Source organism: Candoia aspera, chromosome 6, assembly GCF_035149785.1.
Source record: "Candoia aspera isolate rCanAsp1 chromosome 6, rCanAsp1.hap2, whole genome shotgun sequence".
Classification (NCBI taxonomy): Eukaryota; Metazoa; Chordata; class Lepidosauria; order Squamata; family Boidae; genus Candoia; species Candoia aspera.
This window is the reverse complement of record NC_086158.1, coordinates 29,179,412-29,203,220: the sequence shown is the minus strand read 5'-3', so window position 1 is coordinate 29,203,220 and position 23,809 is coordinate 29,179,412. Positions and strand designations below refer to the sequence as shown.

The 23,809-nt window shown below is 36.8% G+C and overlaps 1 protein-coding gene across 1 annotated transcript in view; it reads right to left on the bottom strand.

Moving 5' to 3' along the window:
* SLC9A9 (solute carrier family 9 member A9) overlaps positions 1-23,809 on the bottom strand; it is a 282,029-nt gene that overhangs the window by 31,637 nt on the left and 226,583 nt on the right. The window lies entirely within an intron of this gene.

The following is a 23,809-nucleotide window of genomic DNA, read 5'->3' as shown; positions in this document are numbered from 1 at the left end:
TTATTTTCGGGTTTTTTTGTACTTATTTCACTTTTATGAAACTTTGTTTTATCTTTATAAGCTCACCATAGGCCTTTTAAATCTGTCTTCTACTACATAAGCCACTGAGAGTAAATTGATTGTAAGGTAAAGGTAAAGGTTTCCCTTGACGTAAAGTCCAGTCGTGTCCGACTCTAGGGGGCGGTGCTCATCTCCGTTTCTAAGCCTTGGAGCCGGCGTTGTCATAGACACTTCCGGGTCATGTGGCCAGCATGACTCACGGAACGCCGTTACCTTCCCGCCGAAGCGGTACCAATTAATCTACTCACATTTGCATGTTTTTGAACTGCTTGGTGTGCAGGAGCTGGGATTAACAACGGGAGCTCACCCCGCCGCGCGGTTTCGAACCGCCGACCATAGATAAATAAAATCAATAAAAAAGCAAATCACAAATGTAAAAGGCAAGAGTGTCTGCTGCCTTGAAAGAAGATGCCCCTTCTGAAACAAAGAGATTGTATCTTCTACCATGGGCAGGGAAAGAAACTGTCACCATATACTTCAGATTCTAGAAACTAATAAAGGAAAGTATTATTAATAGCTAGTGATAACAGTTGGGATTGGACTTCAGGCGTAAGTTCAGGTTTATAGAGTTCAGGAGGATGAGAGTTTGGTCACAGCACAGCAAACACATCTCGTGTGAGTACCTGCACTAATAAGGGCAATTCAGGGCTCATCAGGTTGATCCTACTCATCACAGGAACCTTAAAAAATCTTGAGTGGGCCACCAACCATGCACATATTTATGGACATTCATTCTTTTTTTTTAAAAAAGATGCCAGCCTTCCTGACAACTGCCTGGTGTTCATTCACATGTCAGTGGGTCATTTAGAAAAACAGAAAAAAATACTTATTTTATTCTAGAAATCTCGTTGGTGCTAAGATTGAAGTGTAAAACTGCCTATGACCACACTGTAAGTTTAAAGTATAAATTTGCACATGGTCACACTGACATGCCAATTTTGTTGTCTTGAAGTGATTCTAAAACTTGGAATGGTATTGTGAGAGCTGAGGAGAAGAAAAATGTTAGTTGTGTGTTTCACCACTCAGATAATAAAATATTGTGTAAATGTCTCCCCATCTCCTCATAAAAGTGCTAAGTTCAGACTCTGAAATTACTTCATTGCACTATTGTTAACCGCATGGCTACACTTCATTTTGAATGTGATGTTTATTTACTCTGAAATATTGTAATACATTTTAATTTGACAGAATTCTGGTGATGCTGATTGACATGAATTGTACATTTTAAGTCAGTTTTTTTTCTTTGTCATGTATGAGCACATTATTATTATTGCTACTATTATCATTGTTATTATTCGTGTTTCAAATGACATGTATCTCACTTTTCGTATTAGCTGAAGAAGCAGCTATCTCAAGAAAAACCCAATATCCTTTGTGAGAAAAGAATGGATGAAGGGTAATAAAAAGTGATGACAGCATACAAATTTAATTTTCAGTTTCTTTTAAGGATATCATTAGGAAACCTGTCCAGTGTTGTAAAAATTGAAGGTTGAAAAAATGTAGCCACTTGTCTAGGATGCTTCAGAAATCAGGAATGTGTTTCAATACAATGAAGTTACTAAGTAAAAGAGGGAGAAGTCAAATGACTTAATTTGGAGCTTTATCTTACTGCATTATTCTCATAATTTTGAGAATCCTCAGAAAAATAGAATAAGGAAGGGTAAATACTTTTATTCCAATATCACTACAGCTTTACCCACAAGCTTTAACTCTTCTGGAGCTTCTCAAGTGTGGCAGGGTTGGACCAGCAGCCCTGCATACCAGGTAATGGCCTCTGTGTGGACCAAGATAGCAGGCTGGACATTGAACCACAAACCCTTCCAGTTGGGAGTTTGTTCCAGCAGCCCATTATCCTCCTCAGCAGCCCATTATCCTTCCCCCATTTGATGTTAGAGAATTAGATAAAGATCTCCTGATTTCTCCCAGACAAGGGATATATTATACAATGACTCCACTTCTTCCACAGAATTCTGAAGGGATGCTGGATATTATTTCCACCTGGAGCTTTTCCCAATGCTTCTTTCATTTTAAACTAAAAAAAAAAAGCAAATCCATTAAGAAAAAAGAAACGGACTAGCTGCTACTTGTCCATCTTGAAGCACCTGCATCATGATCAGTGTAGATGATAACTTTTTCTAGGCTGTGGCCAGAGTGGTTGCATTCTGAAATCAAGGTGAGGCTAGGATAAAAGTTAATTTTGAATAAATCTACTAAATGATATATAATTAATGTGATTACTTCCTATGTATATAGCATTTTTCTGTTTCACATACTCCATGTCCTCTGGCTATTTACTTCTACTCTGAATTTTTGAACAATTTATTTCTGGTCCACCTGTTTTCATTTCACTCACCCCACCCTTTGAGATGCTTCCCAGCACTTTGCCTGAACACTTCAAGGCAGATGCTGAGGGTTACAGGTAACTCTGATGGGAAATGATGAGTGATCTTACTGGTAAAACATTCTTTACAAACTGCATCAGTGAAAGGGCTGTATTGATTTGGTTTATAGATATCAACCATTCTGATGAGAGTCTGACTGGTAATGCAAGTTGGGATGATCTTAAATTGTTTTGGCTATTCAATGGAAGTACTGGAAATTCAGCAAGCCATGTAGACAAAATGTGCTTGCCATCAATGGAGATGACTATATCACTTTATTAACTGTAATGAAGCTTGGGAAATTTGGCTGCAGCCTTGGTGGTCAGTCATCTGAATTCCCATGAGGACAGCCACTGCTTGTATAGCTTTCAGTGTTCACACCACCAGTGTTGATGTCCTGCCTTCCCAGTTTTGTTAAAGTATACTATGAATGCATAACTAGACAAGGCCTTTCTGTTCTAATTTCAGATTATGTTGGTTTCAAATCTGCTCAGATGTCATGATTTTGAAATGAGCCTCAGAACTGTTCAATTTAAGAAGAATAACCAAAAAAAAGGAGAGAATGCATTCCAAAACTTATAACTTATAACTTCTATCTGAGAGATTATTAGAGATACTTTAGTTAACATCCAAAATGCCTGTCTGCAGAAAGGGAAGGTGTCTCCTTTTTTAAAGGAAATACAGTAATTCTGCTCTGGATCCTTCCAAGATTGGCACAAGCTGATACCTAACCTACTATGTAAGGCAGAGTTTCTCAACCAGGGTTCTGTGGAATCCTAGGGTTCCACAAGAGATCACTAGGGGTTCTGTCCTGACTAAGCAAAGACCACGCCGAGATGAGGAGAAAGTCTCTAGTGTTTTATTTACTGCTATTGTAGACAGAAAATCCTACCAAACTGAAGAAGCATGGGAAAACCCAGACAGTTAAACCCCAAAACTCAAGGGGGGTCTGTTCTGGGTTTCTTTGAATGACAGTTCAAAGTCTCTAAATTACGCGTTTTCCCCCCTGGATAGGGGCCTCCTCCTGCTTACCATCCATACTCATGACAGGTTTTCTGGGAAATCACAATTTATTTAAAAAATTATTTCAATTTCGGGCAACTTCACATCAAAGAAGTAAGTTTCATTCTTTATCTTTAGTTTAAGAATACTGCTATTGCATATATACAGGCCTACACGTGAAACAAATATAATGACTTTTAAGTTCTGGCCTATATTTGAACCTGAATGTGCAGGGGTTCCCTGAGGCCTGAAAAACATTTCAAGGGTGCATCCAGGGTCAAAAAGTTGAGAAAGGCTGATGTACGGTGATTGAAAAAATGGCACTTTCTCAGTTGCAGTCAACCCTGAGAAAAACAAATTATCTTGACCCATTTTAAACTGGCTTATGGTGGGTTATGGGATTCAGACTGCCTTAGTCACTCTGATGTATGAACTCTGGAGATCAATGGAGGGAGAGAAACTCTATAGGCTCTTCTTGACTGTGGTATTCTTTTGTATTTTCTCAGAGATTTGGGAATAGGAGACATGGCTTTGCACTGGTTTTGTTCCCATACCTTGGGCAGATTTTAGATAGTACTTGAAGAGAGTTGTTCCTCACAATGGAAATACTGTATGGTATCACTCAGGGCTGCATTCTGTCTCTAATGCTTTTCCATAGGTGCATGAAATATCTAAGCTTCATTTTAGCTCTATAAAAGGCTGCCTTTGTGTCTCCATTTGGGAAATTTCAGTTGTACAAAACTTAGCAGCCAGGCTGGTCTTGGAAAAATACAAAAAGGCCACATTATACCTGTACTTAAAGCATTGTACTGTTAGCTGATCCATTTCCAAGAACAATACAGAATGCTGGTCTTTACCTTTAAAACTCTACACTGCTTAGGTCCACATTATTTGAGAGCACTCTTTCTTCTATATGAACTCTAGGCTTACCAAAATCATCTGAGGAAGTTTACCTATGGTTGCTGCAAGATTGTCTAGCTGTAACTCAGGGCTGAATCTCCAGTCCACCCCCCCCCCCATGCCCTCTCTGTAGAGCTAACATCTTTATTAGCTTTTTAAAAGGCTATTAAAACACATCTTTTTATGGCTGATTTTAACCGTTAATTTTAATTATTAATTACACTTGTTTTGCTAATTTGTTTGAATTGCTATTTTAACTGTTCTTAATGTCTTGATTTTAAATTTGTTTTTTATTGTAAACCACTTCAGTAGTCAGTGGTATATCAAGCCAAACAAATAAAAAAAATACACTTAAATTCAAATAGCATTTACTTCCACATGAACATGCTGAGATCAAGCATCCGCTTAGTGGCCTATTTTGCATATTATGCACAGAATAAACAGCCTGTAGTGGTCCAGATGTCACTGAACTACATGTCCCAACATCCTTAAGAAGCATGGCCAGTGGCAAGGATACTGGGAGTTATATTTCAGCAATATCTGGTATGCCACGAAATAAATTATCACTTAAATGCTGCTTGAACTGAGCCATAGAATTGTGCTGTAAATCTTTTATTAAAATGACTATCTTAAAATAAAACCAAAGGCTACTTTGGCATTTGTAGTGGGGCAGAATAGTTCTTATGCAGTAGTTCTCTTATGATGCTAGATACAGTTGTACTACTTTTCATCTATTGCTGTTGAAAACTTCTGCTTTTGAATTTTTAAACAAACACAAATATAGGGTTAATTATAATAGCAAAGGCACACTGTGAGTGAAATTGTAACTTAATTGTATGCTAGATTAATGTGAGTTGACACTATAATCTGAGATGACCTAGCTATAATTTTTAATGACTGCATATTTCTTATGGTAATATACATGCTCATCTAACTCCCTCTGATTGCATCATCATTAACTTGTCTTCTATTAGACATTACTAGGTAATACTGTATATGATCTATCTCCTTAATACCCATCTAATCCATCTATACAACAATGTTGAATTTTGTCCTTCCTTGCATATCTATAATTTACACAAGGCCACTTGGGTGAGGGAGGTAGACATGTGGCTATTATTTCAGTTTAACTAAATGCAAGTGTTTCAGTAGATAGAATAGAACTCAAAGGTTGTGTTATGAAAGACCCAGTAGAAAAATCAGAAGTTCAAGATATGGTGCAGGGCCGTGATAGGAATTTTCATAGCTATAAACATAACAAAAGCATTTGTGATATGTCTCTCAGAAGAGAGACAGCAGTATTGGGCAGGTTAAGAGGTCTAGCTTTTTACTGGAGCTGGGTTACAAATCTAGGGAAGCAAAAAAGTCAGGAAATAAGACAATGGAGATACATATGCTGTTAGAAAGAAACAAGGTAATGTGTGGGACAAATGATCCTTGAAAAAGGTTGGTTGGAGGATAAAAAGGGTCACCATTTTGCAGAAAGAAAAATGAAAAGGGCATAAGCTTGAGGAATGGGGATGGAAGTATTAAAAAGCTCTACTTAAAGCATGACCATTTTTGTGTTGTGTCTTTCAATACTTTCCAGTACTTAGCAATGCAGAAAGCATTTTGGTCAGTTTCAGTTCCTTCACAATCCATTCCATCCGGTTCTTTTGTCAATCAGTTTATTTGTTTTTTCTTTAAATAATCCAGACAGTTTAAACCTTAAACTATACATTTTCTTTTCAAACAGGCATTCTGAAACACTGTATGACATATTTTGACCTAAGATTGACATTATGACTTTCAAATATTTCCCAAACCCAAAAAATAGCAACATTCTGGTCCTCAGATTAGCTTGTAAAATACAGATCAAAGTGATTTACACATTTTACATTTTACAGAGACTTAAGCTCTCAACTCTTCCTAACAATAGCAGCACTATGTTAGAATGTTGAAGTCCTTTGCTAGCAAGGTTAAGCTATCAGATGCAGTTTACCAGGATTCATATTCAGTGATATTGACACTGCTTTCAAGAAGAAATACATTATTTCATCACTAGTTTACAGACTAGGGAAAAGAGTGAGCTAGGTCCAGAAGGTTGAAATGCAACATCTTTGTTTCATAGAAGGGATTCACAACCCTTTTTGGCTGAGTGTGAGATGAAAAGCTAATTAATTAACTACAGCTAATAAATGCAATTAAGGTTTTTCAATTTCTGACATATTAACAGTTACAATTTAGTGACAATTTTGAAGGGACTTCGGGAACCACAATCTAAAGTGGTAAAAGGCCTCAGGTGCTCCTAATTCCCTAAGTTGTGTAACTGGGTGTCAAAGTTCATCTGTTAAAGTCTGAGATAATTTCATCCGCTCTGAAATTTCAAGACAGTTGGGTGCGGGGTTACATTTCATGAACTCAGAAGGATTCTTGGAGATATACAGTATTCAGTATGGGAATCATGTGCTATCTCTCTCCTTCACTAACGAATGACTGATGTCTGATAAATGAGAAGGCAGAAAGTATTGTGCTCAATGAAACAATGTGACTGGGCACTTCACTGCATTGAAGCTTTCTGGTCTCTCATATACAAACTGACACCATCTTCCCTGTGTCACAGCAACAACAATTCAGCCTTCCACTGCTTTCTTGATTGCAGCATGGACAGAAGGAACTAAGTGGCCATATGTGTAGCCAGAGAGAATATATTCCTGGCCACTTTTAAATATTAGAATTCATGCATATGTAGACACAGAGAACTCATTACATGAATGCCCACCAGATGGCACACAATTCCAGTGGTGAGTTAGGCTAACCCTTGTGGCACTGAGGTTCTCTAAAGGCTTCTTTTTCATATGTGGAGGAAGCTCTGTGTTCCTCATTTGGTATCATATAAATGACATTACACTGGAATGGATATACACTGGAATATCTCAGAGAGTGTTTAGGTTTCCTCAGTCCAATAGATCGTTAGCTACTCATTTTGCTTAAATTTCATTTGTGCTAAGCATGATGTGAAGTAACAAGCACCACCGTAAAGTATGTACCAGGTGCTTCATGTCTCATTCCACTTGATTGCATCATCTGCAGTGCTATTAAGTCTTTTTTTTTTCTCGCCACATCTGGCAATGATAGCTTTTTTCCCTACATAATTCTACTGCATAGACCATCATTTCTTAGTTAACACAGACAATATAGTCTTTTGTGACTCATTGGCATGATTGTGCTGATGCAGCAAAAAGATAACCTGCATGCTATGACCATATGTTACTATTTGATGGGTTTTTAAATAAAATCATAAGAAACCGTTTCAGAAATATAAAAAAAAATCCTGAAATAATTACAGTGAAATTGCTGTCCTGATTAGAAATACTTGTGCCTTTCAGATGTTAGAACACACCATATAGTATCCATTGGAAGAAAAAAGGAAGGAATTCCAGAATATAAAAAAGGAAGCTAGGAACAAACTTAAGGAAGAATATTAAGAATCTTGCATATTGTAACTCTTTTTCAGAATCAGTTTTCTAATTATATATTGTGAAGCAATACATATAAATACATGTTTAAAGTTCACCCACAGTATACTATCTAACATAGCTGCCTTCAGAGCCCTGGAAACCGGTCTATAAGAATACTGTTGTAGGAAAAATGCCCACTTAAAGAAGGAAGCAAGAATCAATGCCAACCATACTTCCTTTCATATCTGGCCTTTCTAAGGCCAGAAATAGCATCATATAACCTTTGAAATCCCTTCATGTCATGTCATTTCTTTTGGCATCTGTTCTCCATAAATGTCAAATAAAGTTCTAATTAAGAAGAGAAGGCAGCTATGTATAAGGCTAGAAATCTGGGGAGAAATTCTTATTGCTTGGGTATAATATGATGCTGCAATAGGGTAGTTTGATGAGATAGCAGCCAACGTGTATCTAACTCAGCTGCATGGGCTGATGATCAAAGGTTCTCTGACTTAAAGGCCTGGTATATCTGTATTCAGTCTCTCAGTCCACTGAATCCTAGTAAGGCATATATCATTTCAGAGGTAAATAACAAATTCTTACCTATTTCAAATTTGACTTATAATTAAATGTGCAGAAAAGGTAGTAGTATTTTATTTGTCTAAATTTTTGGATGCCTTCAGTACATATTTTATTTATTTATTTATTTATTACTCATATTTAGCCACCACCCATCTCTCCCAGAAGAGGGACTCTGGGAGATTTACAATAAAATCCCACATAAAACATAAACATTAAAATCACATAAAACAATTATAATAAAACACAATAAATAAATAAAATCCAAGAGAAATGTAAAATCCAGGCTGGTGGGAGGGACTCTAGGGTGTGAGCCATCCCCAAGAATGGTTATTCACTTTCCCGCCCCAGGCGAGACAGCAAAACCAGGTCTTCAGGGCCTTCCGGAAGATCAGGAGAGAAGGGGCCTGCCTCACACCTGGGGGCAAGATATTCCAGACAGCGGGGGCCACCACAGAGAAGGCCCACTTCCTGGACCCCGCCAGATGAAATTCTCTTATGGACGGGGTCCGTAACATGCCCTCTCTGGATGATCGGGTGGGGCGGGCCGATGTAATGGGGATGAGATGGTCCCTCAGGTAACCTGGGCCCGTGCCATGTAGGGCTTTAAAGGTAATAACCAACACCTTGAATTGGATCCAGAAGCAAACTGGCACCCAGTGCAGCTCGCGCAGCAACGGTGTTATATGTGCCCACCTCGGTGCACCAAAAATAGCCCGCGTGGCTGCATTTTGGACCAGCTGAAGCTTCCAGATACTCTTCAGGGGTAGCCCCATGTAGAGCGCATTGCAGTAGTCTATATGGGAGATAACCAGGGCATAAATGACTGTTCAGAGGGCTTCATGATCCAGGAACGGGCGTAACTGGCGCACAACCCGAAGTTGCGCAAAGGCCCTCCTGGCCACGACTGCCACCTGCTCTTCGAGCAGGAGTCGTGAGTCCAGGAGAACCCCCAGATTATGCACTGATTAACCACAGATTACATATCAAGAGCCCTTGCATTATTGCACATTCCATTATAATGTAATTCTATATTAGGTGTTACATTTATACATACCCAAAATAGTTCATACACTCTTAATAAATGCAAATTTCAATGCATAAGCTATCAAGAATTTTAAAGCTGAATTGTTTGTGACAAAAATGTGCCTTTCTGCACTGCTGATGAAGAAATTGCTACTGTAAAACAAAACCTCAACATTTTTCAGAACTGCATAAGAAAGGAATAAAGAGAATCAAGAGTGGCAGGATGTAATAGAGTAAGAATTTCATGAATTTGTTAATAGGCAGGTTATATTTATTGTCTTCTTGATCTGATAAGACCCCACCCCAAAAACAAAAAACAAAACAAAAAGCTTAAACGTACTTCCCTTTAAACTCAGTGATAAACTATTGCATCAAGCAGGTCCAAATTTCCTCTGTATATTCCTACCGTTCAACTACCTATGAGATTGAAAAAAACATCCCTATAATACATCCTACATTGTAGGATCAAGAAAGCCATATTCTGAGACATTTGACTTGCTGGACTGCTTTAGATAAGATTCTCCATTTTGTATAGTCTATTTCACATGTGGTATATGTATATGCTCAATCCTCAAGTCATTTATGCTCATGATTAGTAAATATCAGGACCATCTAATGAGTTCTCCAACAGTGATTGAATTCTGAAGGTGCTCATTGTTCAACTGCCTGCTATAAAACAACATGCAAAGCTGGCATATTGATTGATTGATTGAGTCATTCAAAGTTTATACTGTCACCATCAAAAAACCATACAATTCAGTATAAAACATCTGCTGTACATAACATTAAAATTTCCACAGTATTATGGAATTATTATGAATAGTTAATAGTATTAGCCCACATACATCCTAAAAATGATTGGAGAAACATGCAAAAACCATCCTATAATGGTGTAATCCTAATTAAACTACTCGAAAAGGCCTTTGGATGACCTCCATCTTTTGGAAGGCCATCATGTCAGAGCAAGTCTCATCTCAAGGGATGAGAGAGGGGCCATGAAAGAGAACATTTTGTTCTAGTGTCAGTGCCCCAACATAATGCAAGTTCTCCTAACATATACTGTACATATGCAATTTTTTTCTTGTAAATCTCAGAAATAAAAATCCACAACTCCCATTGGATATGGTTCTTCATACTGATCTAGCTTTAAAAAGTTGCCCAGGTCTTAATCTAAGTTTGTTTTATAAAATACTAAGTTATATGCACTTCTCTAATGAACTATTATATTCATGCCTATTAGATAGTTGGAAGATTCAACAATCCCCAGAATCTCTTTTTTCATTCCTCTCTATTTAATCCTTCCTGTAGTTACAAAAGCACAAAGCACATTGCCTTCCCTTGATATAAATTGCTTTTCACAATTATTTATTAGCAACTCCTTAGAAATCTCTTTCTAATCAGCCTTTCAATTCTTTTTTGAAATAAGGCACTTGGAAGATCGAGCATAGTACTTCAAATAAAGGAAATGTACAGGATGATTCAGTTTATCACTAACCAAGTCTTATTGGCTTATTGGATGGATAACAAATGTCTGTAGCAATGGTTACAAAGTGTGGGTAAATTAGATACTCTCCTGTGTTTCTAATGACTAGTGAGTTTAATCAAGAATAGAGGAGAATATGCATAATTTTTCTCTAAGTGGGGCAGAGAAATATAGCTAGAATACTTTTTTTAAAGGTCCATTGTCTCCAGAAATGAAACTGGGAAGCTGCATGTGGCTCACAAGTAATATTTTGCCTGTTTCAGAGCTCTAATATAATCTAATAATAAGCTAAGATCACTGTTTAACACATGCAGACAACCTTTCTACAGCTGAGGCCATACTATTTGGCTTCTGAAAGCCAGATCGGACATTGACAATTATTGAATAACTTCAGTAAAGTCATTAAAGACATACACAAATGGATGTACGAATTATGCCTCAAATATTAAACATGGTACATTAATGCCCCTCAAAGATTTTTCTATTACACTGCTATTATTTTAAAAAATTTACAAAAGTGTCAGCATAGAAGGCTGAAAATGTCCAATTATTTAATAATCCTAAAATCTAGCATTATAAAAAAAACACACCTGGCTGGAATTTTGAAAAAAAATGATTTAAAAATGCTTTTGTTATTCCCACTATGTGTTCTCTTTTTGTATTTATATGAAAGCCTCTAGTGGAATTTTTCTTTTCTGTTGCATAAATTAGACATACTTCAAAGTCATTTATACAGACTAGTGTTCTTTTCAATCTAGTACAACACTAAGTGCTACCCACATACTCTATAGGCCAGAACAGATTCTTTAATCTGTTATTTAATTAAGAGCTACTTTGGAAAGACAAAATGGAGAATACCAGTGAAATGTCATTAGCAACTTCAATACCAAAGTGTCATAATGAATTTATGATAAATTTGGTAAATTCACAGTGTGTGTTGGGTACAATTAATTTTGGCTGTTACACAAAATATGAAAGCTATGAAGAACAGGTGGACATTATGAACTCAGATGAACATAGGGACTAACACAAATTTGGAATCATTCCTCATGATTAAACTATGTCCTGCCTAGTGATATTCCTGGCAATGAAATCATGTTGGATTGGAATTTGGGAAGGTTGCTTTGCTAAACTATGACTAAATCTGAGTCCAGCTTTTGATAAATAGCATCCCTCTGTAACAGAAAGCAGCACTGAATGGATGTCCCTTGCTCCAGGATACAATAAGTGGGAGTGGAACAGATTGTTTTGGAGGATGAATGGAGGAACAATCACAGATGAGTAAAAGCTAAACTAGAAATGCAATCTGAATGAAGTTAGGGATGAAAGTGATGAGGTGGGGACCAAGAATTCTCAGGCTCAGAATTGTTATGGAACAAATTAATCCCTACTTTAAAGGCCAGGAAAAAAATGGCCAAAAGCCAATTGACTCAAAATGACAGGAAGAAAGAAAGCCTGTGGTTTTAAACCTTGAGACTCACACACACATTACTGTGTTCAGCAGTAGGAGGCACATTTTAGTGTATATATTACTTCTTTCTTGAATTCAATTAAGTATCTAATCTAGCTGTGTTGAATCTGTAATGCTTCTGTATTATTTATTTATTTATTAAATTTATATCACCGCCCATCTCCCCCAATGGGGGACTCTGGGCGGTTTACAATAAATAGCATTAAAACATAGCCAGATAAAAATTACATTAAAATATACATAAAAACTGGTTAACTGGTTCATGAATGTGGGGTCGAATTTCTGAAAGATAGAGATTTATTGCTGTGGCTCATATGGAGTGTGACAGAAGATGTGTGGAATCCTACAGATCCAATGATTTCTAAATATGCATTTATAGTATGCAAAATTGTATGGAAAGGAAGAAGGGAAGACAGCCAAGAACAGGGAACACCTGCTTTTCTTTTTGACCTTTCCTAGTATGAATGTAATTGATGCCTGTCTAGATGTATGTCAAAGTTGTTGCTTATCCAGTTTGCAATAGGAATTAGGAAAAAGCAGTACCTGGATACAATATTTTATATTTTTTCATCGTAGGTCTATTTCTAGCAGTTGTGTGACAAGCAGAAAATTGAACACATGAAGTTTATCCCAGATCTGTTGATTTCTTTATATTGTATTATGTAGCAATGCAAGAGCTTGGTCAGAAAAACTGAGAAATGAAGACGCGGGTGCTCAAATTTTAGAGTTACATTTGTCCACTTGACAAAGCTACTGTGTTTCTGAATCTGTATCTTTCAATTTTATGTGAACTGCTTCTAAGTATCACCTTAAGAAGGCAAAGTGTATTTGCATTCCCGATCATTATCTTAATCAATCTAGATTCCTTTCACTCACATGATTCCTAGTCAAATTCCAATATAATTTATACTAATAATGAGATTCTTTTAGGGTTAGTAATTGCCTGACTAGGTAAGATTTTAATTAGCAGCTATTATACCTTTCATACCAACAGGAGTGACACTTGAAAAGCAAAATATTCTGAGTAAAAAGTGAAGCTTGTTTAAAGCAACTTAAAAAAGAAAGTGTTGAACCTAAACAGGGAAAGCACGAAGCTATTTAAACTGCTTTAGGCACAATAAAAGCAAAGTTAAGCATATTCAGCATTTTCAGTGTTGTAAGTGAAAAAACAAGAGACTTAAAAAGAAACTACTGATGAATTAAGTCAGGGCTTTGAACATTCAGTACATTTATATCATATTTAAGCCTTCTAAGGATTGCTAAATATTATTAGCTAAAAACCATAATTTCATGTTTGAGTGGACTAAAACAAGTCTATGCTTCACGTGTCTGAAACACTAATCTTTATATCCCACGGAATATAATGACATATTCATTTCCACTGAGGAAAATAAAAATAAAGCAAGAGATAAGAATTATAGCAGCTTCCTACTCATATTATGTTGTAAACCTCCCAGGGTCCCTCCGGTGGGAAGAGATGGGCGGTAACAAATTTGATCAATAAATAAATATTCTTTAAAATTTGTTTTGAGAACATGTAACCTCTGATACTGTGGTATAAACACAGGATAGTCTCTCATGTACCTCTTTGCTTCTGTGTAATTAAATACATGAAAAAAATGTTTCCAATGAATTCTAAAATTCTCTTCGCTCTTGAAAAAAGTGAGCACTGACAGAAAGAAAGGTAGAAGAAGTTCTGTCAGGCATTATTTTAAAGCCATTCAAGGTGTGTGTGTGTGTGTGTGTGTTTGTTTTTAATAATTTTTGCTAAAGAGGTTGTTTACAAAGTTAAAAGATAAACACAAAACAATATAAAAAAGTAAGAAAGATTTAAAAAAGTGCTGAAAACAATAGAAAGCAAAGAGAAAGAAAAAGAAAAAAAATACTTTAAGTGACTTCTGATCTTCTTTACAGCAGTATAGACATACTTGAAACTGTTTCTCCCCTTCTAAATGACATAACATGGTTCCCTTCTCCCAATATTCAACCCTTTTATTTAAAAAAAAAAATTAATTAGAAAAAGAGAAGAAGGAAAAAAAACCACATAAGTGCTTTAACAAACTTTCCATTTTCAACCCTTATTATTCGGTAAATTGAGAAATCATCAGTTCATTTTTTATCCATTTTCAGCAAAACATCCATAAAGGGTTTCCAGTCTTTTATAAAAGTAGTTGTTCCTTCCTCCCTAATCAAACAGGTCAATTTAGCCATTTCTGCAAGTTCTGCCATCTGCTTGATCCATTCCTCCATTGTGGGTATTTCTGTATTTGTGAGGTTTGAGCCTGCTTCTGACTCTGAAAACAAAACTTATTCAGAGTCAGAAGGGGAAACTTAAACCTATCAGCAAGGTCTTGAAGACTCTAAACCAGGAAGTGACTCAGCAGGGTGGGAGAAATCGCAGGAGATGATTGGACAAACTCCGGAGTTTGATTTGAAGCCTCCAATCAGTGCTTGAGAGAGGAGAGCAGAGTAGTGCATGAAAGAAAAAGAAGCGTGATTGGCTGGTAAGGGAAATGAGCAAAAAGGAGAAAATAAAAAGTCACACATGCCAAGAGCAAGCTGCCTGAGACAATTGCTCCTTTGAGCTTACAGCACCTGTGGAAGAATCCTTACCAGTGTTGGAAGCCTTGTCTGTAGCCAGCGTGGAACCAGCGCCAGCGCCTCCTACCTTCACGGATCAGCTTCTGCTTGGGTTGCTCCTGTAGAGCCTCTCTCTGCTGTCCCTGTTGAGCACAGCCTTGCATCCAGCCAAGTCCAGTCTTGTCTCCAGAGCCAAGCCCTGCCCAGATACTCCAGCCCAGCCTTGTCTAGCCTCTATATGCCAGCCTGATCCAGCCTGCATGCCAGGATACCAATCTGAGGCTTCAGCCTCTCCTTTGCCATGAACCCTAGCTCCTTCCAGCCTTGCAGCTTCGATCAGAGAATTGGCCGAGTTCTGCCTTGCTGCCTTGCCACAGCCTGACCCTGCAGTGTTTCCTGCGTGTCCCTTGCCACCTGGGTGGACTTTATGGAATTACATGCTCTAATCTATTGCAAGAACTTGCTATTGTAAATAGTTTACTCAATAAAGAATTTTATTAGTAATTCTGCCTGGCTGTCTCATAGTCTGAGCAGGACAGCATTCTTCCATCTTTGTGCTTGTTTGTCTGTTTGCTTATTTATAAGATTTAAAGGCTCCCTGATTCCAAAGCACTCTGGGTGGCTTACACTAATAAGGAAAAATAGAAAGACAACAACAGAAAGGAACTTCCATACGTTTGGAAAAATATGCTCCCTTAAATAGAAAACATAACCAACAGGGTTCCACAAGCACCCTACTCGAAGGCCTGGAAGAACAGCCAAGTTTTAAAGATTTCCAAACACCATCTGGGTGGGAGCTACACAGATCTCTGATTGACAGATTCTGCTAGTACATCCTGTGATCAGGAATTCTATAGTTTAGCTCTGCACAGTATGAAGAAGTACTAGGATAACAGAATCATAGCCCTATTTTCTACCATGTGCTTAAATCAAATGTAATTATTGGAGTCTGATGTTAACCGAGTCAAAAATCACCATTTGAAAACCTCCGCAATTTTCTCTTGCCTGGTATCTCATGACCCTTTGTACCAGGAGAGTACTGTCATGGTATCATTACATTAGTACCTGGTTGTCTGTTGGCCAGCTAGTCAGAATAGGTGTAGTAAATCAGTGTCTGGGAGATGTATTCTCTGCTTCCAGATTAGGAATCATTGCTATTACAGAAGCTTACTATTTCAGTGTTCTTTTTCTCGAAGGTTTTTTTTTTTTTTTGAGAACTAAGTATGCAAAAGTAGTCAGTTTGAAGGATGGCAATTCCAATCTTTTCTGCATCATTTCCACCATTATAATATTCTTTCTTCAGGTAAGATTAATTAAACTGTACACAGTATACACTGTATCCACACTGCTGGCCTGTGGCATTGTAATATTGGAAATTTTGATATAAACATATAGTTTAGCCTAACACTAATGGAATAACTGATAAGATTAGCCAGCTGTCATACACTGCATAGCTTAAATAATGGGAGAAACTCTCCCTTAGTGCAGTAATTTTCTCTAAATGAGAGTAGAAGGTATTATGTACAATAACAAAGATCTTACAAAGGTTCATGTGAATTTCAAGTGGAGTCATAGATGTATTCCCTGGCTTACAGTGAAAATGTATTCCTTTATTTCAGAGCAGCAAAAATGAAGAGTTGGTTTTCCTTTCTTAGTTCCTTTCTTACCTATGCTTTACTTGGTTGATTTCCTTAAAATCCTATACAGTTTTGTCCACATGACAATACATTTTATTCCAGCATTCTGACTGAACTATTATCTTACATTGAATTTTGACTTTTTCTTTCTTCCCAGCCAGCATCTCACCCTGTAATATTTATGATTCTTCTCTTCCCAGAAAAATCCTTCAGATTCAACAATTAAATATCCATTACTTCTATCCATTAATTGCCCTTTTCTCTGGGGTTCATAAACAACAAATACAGCTTCTCCATAAAAAAACTTTTCAACAAATATAAATTATGCAATTTGAAATTATAATTTCCATAAGTATAAATTATAAGTGATCAATGATGATTTACCCTATTTACCTTAGAGATAAAATAGTATCAGCATTGTGAGTGTGTGTGTGCGTGTGTAAAATGAACATTGTATTCTTATTTCAGTTACATCCAGGGCTGGCTCTAGGCTAAGACTGAGTAGGCATTGGCCTAGGGGTGCCAAATTTTAGGGGGCACCAAAATTGAAAAGTCTTCCGAAAAACACAATAAAAAGGGGGGAAAGCAATAATGGCACACTCCGTGAGCCAGCAAACCCACTTGAGAGTTATATATAATTTTGGAGAATTGTTGCCCTATGACAGCAATGGGTGCTGATACAATTAAAATTACTTACTTTGTAAATAGGGTGAAAATATCCAAGAAAAGAAAAAAAAAATTGTCTGGGGCTGAAAATCCTAAGTGTAAAGCTCAAAAACTCAAAGAAAAAAAGAAACAAGAGGGTGCCTTTTTGAAATTCCTAACAAAAGTGGAAGGTGAGCCAAACCATGGGGCTGCCAGAATAGGACTTTGCCTTGGGTGCCAAAATGTCTAGAACTGGCCCTGGTGTAATGATTGCCTATTCCAATAAAAGGAGTCTCATCAGTAATTACTAGAGAAAACTAATTTATTGAATGAATAGTATGCAAAGTACGAAGAAAGCTGAGAATGAGCAAAAGCGCACCAAACACAAACTTAAAAAGTTGCGAACCCTCCCCTCAGGCTAGCATAGCAACCACCCACCCCAGATGCTAGCAACCGTTAGAATCGGCCTGAGAAAGTAACCTTGAACAGCAGAGATAACCCAAACATACATTCCAGAAGATCACAAGTCAGCACAAAGGAAATTTGCCAGCGTGGCCAGGCAGGCACGCAACTGCAGATATGACATGTGAAACGTTACAAGGAACCATAAACATCGGAACGGGAACATGACACCTGGTTACATCAAGAACACTCCAGGCTAAAAACCTGCAGATGAATGGATACCATCATGCCGGATTTGCTCGTGAGTGTGAAAGCTATCCAAACTTTTCACAGGTCTCAAGTGAACAGATGTAACATCATGATTTATTTATGAAGATATGGATCAATTCTGATATAATAAGAAATACCATGCCATCCCAGTTTTCAGTGATTTCTAAATCTCTTTAACAGATACAGAAACAATGAAGCTAATTAAGATAGGAAAACAAAAACAAGGTCCCATATATAATGAAAAATATATATTATTCTCAAACTAATTGGAAAAATTAAATAGTATTCTATTTGCGACTGGAAGAGAGGTTGGTGTTGGCAGATCTGCCACTTCTCACATCTCCAGCCTGATCTATTTCACCGTAGAGAACCACAGAGATGACCTGGGAGAAATTATGTGACAACAGATAGAAAAATGTGATTTAAGCCCAGGATAGAAAGAAAACATCAGAAAGAAACTCAGACTAGTTCCACCTTAACTCTCATAAGAGAGGGAAAATGCTGTCAGGCTTTCAAGACACTGTTGCTGTTGCCTTTATCAGTACAGTTCCAGTCATTCTTGTGGAGTCTGTTTCCTGATATGGTGAAAGGTGAAAGGTCCCCTGTGCAAGCTGCAAGCACCGAGTCATGTCTGACCCTTTGGGGGGATGCCACTTTCGCGACGTTTTATTGGCAGACTATAGTGGGGAGGTTTGCCATTGCCTTCTCCTGCTTCAAATGATACTCAGAGGGGTATGGAAGAGAGGGATAGTATATATGGTTCTCTGAGCTCCTAGAAGCTTTTGTTCCTTTTAATGTTAGTACTGTACACTATTATGAATTTGCATGCATTTCCCCATTCTATAAGTGAAGACATTTCTACATCCAAGCTTGCGGAGTCTGCAAAGTGGTTTAATTTGCAAGGCATTTACTTCTCTGTAGTTAAAACATAAAGGAGTCTTGCTTTTCTATTCCTGAACTGTTCATAAAACAAGTTCTTCCTCTTTCTAAGTCTTTGTCTATAGGATGACACTGACACCTATGATAAGGGGCAGATTCAGTTCAAGATCATAGGAAGAAATTCCCTTTGATGGCCAACTTTTCTTCCACTGGAACACAAATGCATTACTTTGAATAAGCAAGATAAAGGCTTTCTCATAAGGCAGTGCACAAAAAGTATCTTAAGCTGTCAATATTTATGTTTTATCCACACTCAAAAGCAAGAAGGGAATTTTAAAAACTTTTGGTAGATTAAATAGGACAAAGTGTACAAGTGTTACAGGCAAAATAGAATTCAGATTAAATCCAAGGAAGACATCTATGCAACAAAGTACAAACTGAATACAACCCCCCGTCCCCAAACCTTAAATTATATACTGTGACATGAGTAATATTTAACTTCCTAAACTATAAAATATCTACTAACACCGCATACTGAATATGGTTACTTCAAAACATGGACTTTGCAGCATTCTAAAATCAACTTTATATCTGGGCATGATATGTCCAGCAGCTTAGTTTTTTTCTAAGGAATTTTTTTGCTCCACTTGAAATGTTGGGTGTACTCCAAAGCATTTACAAGCATAAACAATTGCGCTCACATTTGAATTCTGAACATAGAGGGACTGATTAATACTGCAGCAATTGCCCACTGGAAGATCTGCTTTCAACACTTTGCATCCAGAAGATGCAGCTTTTTCTAGCGGCATCTGGTGCCAGGTTTTAGAGTTTCTCGGAATAATACATTCCCAGTGTCTCCCCAAATTTATGGATAAATTGGAAAGCTCTGAAAACTATACCCTAACCATAATTCAGAGGTATTTCCAGTTCTGAGGTAAAGATAAGCAACAGTCTCATGAATGTTGTACAAGTTTCATCTCTTTTCTACAAATGGGGTAAAACAACAGTGATAGAGGAAGTAAGAAATAATTTGGGAGAAGGTAAAAGAACTATATAAAGACTTTTCCTAGACTGAAGTATAAATATTGTGATACCTGAAGAAAACCATATAATAAATTATTAAGCCACAAAAATATTAACATAATTCAAAAATAGAAAATAAAATTCCTATAGATGTACAGTATATCTGAATAGATCTATCCTTCTTCTTGGGTGCCCAGATGCTGTTAGCTTACAATGCCCACAGCAAATAGTCTAAAATTATATGAGTTGCTGTCCCTCAACATTCATATTCATATTTATATTTAAATGATTTTATTGAAAGTTTTAAAAACGAGAGTAAAAATTAATACAAACTAAAAGAAAGTAAGAAAGAAAAAATAAAAGAGAAAGCTAAAGTGCAAAAAGAAAAAAAGAAGAAAAATAGAAAAGAAAGAAAAAAGATATAAAGAAGTGGCTTCTGATCTTTACAGCAGTTATAAGACAATTGTAGTTTTACCTCTTTCTCTAAAGTTACATCATTATTCTCTTCTTTCTATAATCTATCCTATCTAATTATCAAAACCATAGATCATAAGTTCTTTTTTTTCTGTTTTATGCAAAAAGTCCATAAGGTGTTTCCATAGATACTGTCTTTTCTCTAATCAAATAGGTCAATTTGGCCATCTCATCAAGTTCTATCTTCTTAACAACCATTCCTACATTGTAGGTATTGCCAAATCTTTCCATTTTGTGCATACAATAATCTTGCTGTGGTTATCATATATAAAAACAAAGTCCCATGACTTTTTTCCAGCTGTTTATCTTTTAGTCCCAAGAAGAAAGTCCTGGTTTCAGTCCTACATCATATACTGTACATTATCATGAAAATAATAAAAATATGGATTATTTATGATTATGTGGCATCAAGTCAGTGACTGCACAGATTTTCTCCAGGAAAGTATAGATTTGGAGGGGACTAAAAGTATATCCAGTCCAGTACCCCTTTCATCCATCCATTATAACTTAAAATTTTCACCATCTCCTCATAGATAATTTGAGTTGTAATTCTAATTTTGGACAGTGCTATCTTAGATTTCAAGCAAGAGCTTACAGGACTCAGTAGAACTCTGAATTATATAGAAAACTAAAAGCTAGGGAGAAAGATTTCAGTTTAGCTCTTTTTATTTTCCAGTTTCCACCTTCAAATCATCCTTGACTCTTGGTGACTGCCTGGACAAGTTCCTGCAGTTTCCTTGGCAACATTTTTGGAAATGGTTTGCCATTGCCTTCTTCTTAGGGCTGAGAGAGAGAGAGAGTGCAACTGGCCCAAAGTCATCCAGCTGGCTTTGTGCCTAAGGCAGTAGAAGTCACAGTTTCCCAGTTTCTAGCTCAGTACCTTTAACCACTATACCAAACTGGTTCTCTAACTATGTTAGTTCTGAATTAACGGGATTTTCATGTGGACATTTAAAGATGTGATCCCCACCTACAAGTTGAAGTCAACATGTATCTGCACATATAGAATAAAACAATTATTGCAATCCAGACCATGTTGTACCATGAACGGATAGCATATTTCCTTAAAAATGATGCTTAAAAGGCAACAGTTCAAGTAACTCATGAAGATATGCGCTACAAGGGAAGAGCCATTTGATTTCTTGCCCGAGTATTTTCATGCCCGAATCACCTCGTCTCTTTTACAGTGCCCTTTGGAACCAACATGCACACAGAGTGACTTATTGGTTGGAAACAGCTCTGCCATCAATGTGGCCTGGCACTGGACTAGAGTTATATAAATTTTATATTTTTATTAAATGTTTTTAACTTTTTAACTTTTAATTCTTTTCCCCTTTCTATTTCCTGCATTTCTGACATGAAACGAGATAAATAAATAAATGGACAAAATAATAAACTTTATTAAACTTAATAGAAAAAAAATCTTTCCTATCTCCAAACACAATGTGTATCAACCCCCAGTTATATCATCTGGAGAAAAACTAGGCGCAAAGGTTTTCCTTTCTTAAATAATGCATGATGAATATATCGCTTAATGCTTCTGTGTTCTGTAGGCAGAAATTCATACTATTGCTAAAAGAAGGACAAACAGATTGCAGGAACATTTCATTTCAATTATTGGTCTGCCTCTAAGGAGCTGGGGCTTTTTCCAGAATAAGATTTAGCATATGAAAATGCTTAGATCTCTCAGTCCTGACAATAGCAACCTGAACTGTTAATATCTTCAGAGATTTAAGCATATAGTTTTCAGTGGCAACAAAATGCAACAACAAAAAATCTGTTAAAATGAAAATACAATTGTACAATAATGGCATGGCAGTGGTTGTGTTAAATAATACTAAGGAAAGATTCATCCTTATGACAGGGAGGAGAAACAGTTTGTTAGAATGTAAATTGTCCTCAGTTCAAAAACAGTTTGCAAATTATTATCGAGCATATAAAAGTTTGATTTGAAACACAGAACCTGGGGAATCAATTAGTGATAAAAAGCCTATAATAAATTTTCAGTTATGTACTGCTTAATATTGCAGATTAATCCAGCCATATGACTTCCATCTGCCTATTTCAAGCATTATGAGGGGAAGCCAGAAACGAACAAAACATTATTCAGGAGTCTTTGTCAGAGATTCTGCTATCCTTTCGGAGAAAATCCCTCATCAGTTCTTTCTCAGATTCAGATTACATATTTTATGAAGTTCTGTATTTCTATCCTTTATGTTTGGTTTAAAAAAAAAATCAGACGTGTTTCACATTTTGAAGCAGACAACATAAGAACAGAAAAGGAGTTTTGCTTGATCACACCAATTATCATGTGTTCTGTATTAGCATGTATTCTGTATCAGTAGTGGCTAACCAGATGCCATAGGAAAACTCATAAGCAGGACATTCCCTGCATGTTTTCTAACATCTGGCATTTAGATACATACTGTATCTAATATATACCAGATTAACTAAAATGTATACAATAATAATAATAATAATATAAAGAGGAACAGCGTCATGTAATGTTTTCCCCTCTGGATCACTTTTCGTCCCACAATGCAGAAGTAAACAACCTGAAGTTCCAGGCTGCCTATGGCCCATGAAAGCCTTGGATGAGGCCCCCAGAGCCTCTTCAAAAGTTCCTGCCATACTGAAATGTTGAATGCATCACAAAGGGAAAATTATTAAATACATGAAGCTTATTCTATCTACTGTTCTAATTCATTATATTTAATTACACATGAATATCAGTTAAATCAAATCAAATCAAATCAAGTCAAATAATATCAGTTTGGGAGTTTGTCTTAGTCCTCCCATTTTTTGGACTGCAAACCCTGACATGCCATTCAAAAGCCAAGTTTGGCCCTTGTCTGGCCAAGGTTGCATTTAATACCTTACTTTAATACCTTTCCTGAGTTTGGAGGACGGCTGTATTTTTTGAACTTTTGGGGAAGAGACAGGGTGTGCCATCTCTCTTCCTGGAAAGGGAGAGGGACACTTGTAATTCATGTAAGCCCCTCCCTCCCCCTTCTTTGAAATGGATAGTAGCATAGAGTTCACATCAATGCCACATCCTCATCTTTTCAATATTCTGCCTCTATTGATATAGACTATTTTATGTCCTTCAAAATATCCACTCTCAATAAATTCCATTCTGAAGAAGAAATAGAATCAGCATGTATGTCTAAAGCCTACTCTGATCTACTTGGTATTAATTTTTAAGCCCTTCTTTTTCCTTATTCTGAAGTGCAAATTAAATGTTTGCTATGCCTGGAAGTGCATTATGAAGCCACCATGTTTTATGTTAACTTATTTCTAACTAGAGAGAAGGATGCTTTTTGGCTGCTCTTGCTTCATTCAGCCTGTCTTTAAAGGGGCCAATGGCTAGGGAAGATGGAAATTGAAGTCTGAAACATTTAAATGGCACCAGATTAGGGAAGGCTAGCTTAAGCCATGGTGGGAATATCCACTACTTTTAAAAAATTTATTAGCTTACAAAGGTATAAAGCAGTAGCTAAGTGGACTGGTTTGAAACCAGTGGGAACAAATGGACTAAATTAAGCTCAGGTTTTAGGCAT